Source organism: Galeopterus variegatus, unplaced genomic scaffold (assembly GCF_000696425.1).
Source record: "Galeopterus variegatus unplaced genomic scaffold, G_variegatus-3.0.2 Scaffold1074, whole genome shotgun sequence".
Taxonomy (NCBI): Eukaryota; Metazoa; Chordata; class Mammalia; order Dermoptera; family Cynocephalidae; genus Galeopterus; species Galeopterus variegatus.
Window position 1 is genome coordinate 274,343 of NW_007727185.1, and position 1,705 is coordinate 276,047.

The window sequence follows — 1,705 nt, forward strand, 5'->3', positions numbered from 1 at the left end:
TTGGTGAAAACACAAAGTATTTATGTGTTAGTTTAATTCATGTGAAATTTCTGATATTCAACCATTTTTGACAAGCAAAAAAGGCAAATTCATGTGGTTCAACCTAATATAAAGAGATAGAGCAAATGTGGTGAAATGTTAGTAGTTGTTGGACATGGGGTCTTCATCTGTTTTGTGCTGCTATGACAGAATACCACAGACTGAGTCATTTGTAAGCAATAGAAATTTGTTTCTCAATGTTCTAGAGGCCGGGACGTCCAACATAAAGGCACTGGCTGGTTTGGTGTCTGGGAAGGGCCTGGTCTCTGCTTCCAGGATGCCACCCTGAGTACTGTGTACTCTAGAAGGGTGGAATGCTGTTCCTCACATGGCAAAAAGAGCAGAAGAGCAAACAGAGGGCAGGAGGGGGCCCGAACTAGCCCTTTTATATGGGTGCAAATCCCACCCATGAGGGTGGAGCCCTCATGGCCTAATCACCTCTTAAAAGTCCCACCACTTAGTACTGTTACAATGGCAATTAAATTTCAACATGAATTTTGAAGGGAACATTCAAGCCACAGCAGATAGGGAGGGTGATCAGATATTTCCTTGCACTATTCTTTCAATTTTTCTCTGTTTTAAAATGTAATTATTTTTTTAAAAGTTCTCCCACACCCCAAAGTAGAATAAACTACTGCTTCCTCTCCCCAGTTAAATTCTAATGGTAATTATACTTCCTTTTTAAACCCAATGATCATGGCGAGCCCCCATTGGCCTTCTTGTGGGAAGAAGCCCCCCCATTTCCCACACCCCCCCAATTGTTTCTAGACTTTCCCATTGTGCTGCCTCACCTGTGCCCTGGAACCAGTTCCTGTAGTCTTCTGCTCTGCCCTTTCTGTCTGGTCACCCGTGCAGCTCTCTCTGTTTGCTGCTGACCCTTGGAGGTCTCTGCTCAACCAGACATGGCCATATTCTGCTGATGACTGCTGCTGTCTGCCTCCGCCATCTCCCAAATGAGAGCATTGGCCCAGATCGATAAATACTCCCTGAATGAATAAAAAGTTACCACCCTCCTTAATGTCCCATGGCACAACTCAGACTAGGCTATAAATTTTACAAAAACTTGACTAGTTCAGGATAGAGCCTCTCAGCAAACTAGAAATAGAAGGGAGCTTTCTCAATTTCATAAAGGACATCTACAAAAAACCTACAGCTAATATCATACTTAATCATGAAAGGCTGATTGCTTTCCCCCTAAGATTGGGAATAAAACAAGGATGTCCACTCTTATCACTTCTATTTAGCATTGTTCTGGAGGTCCTAGCCAGAGCAATAAAGCAAGGAAAAAAAAAAAAAAAAAGAAAGAAACAAGCATAAACATTGGAAAGGAAGAAGTAAAACTGTTTTTATCCTCAGTTGATAATAATTGCATCTGTAGAAATTCAAGGAAATCTACAAACTCTAGAACTGACACATAAATTTAGCAAGGTCATGTGATACAGGGTAAATATACAAAAACCAATTGCATTTCTATATACTAGCAACAAATAATTGGGAAAAAATACATTATTTTACAATAGCAAGTAAAAAAAAATCAAATACATAGCAATAAATCATCTTACATCATCACTACACACCCTGCACTCAAGCCCCATCCTGTGCACTACCCCAATGTCCTGTCAATCTCTGCCTTTGTTCATGTCCTGCCCCCACAGCTCCACACCCC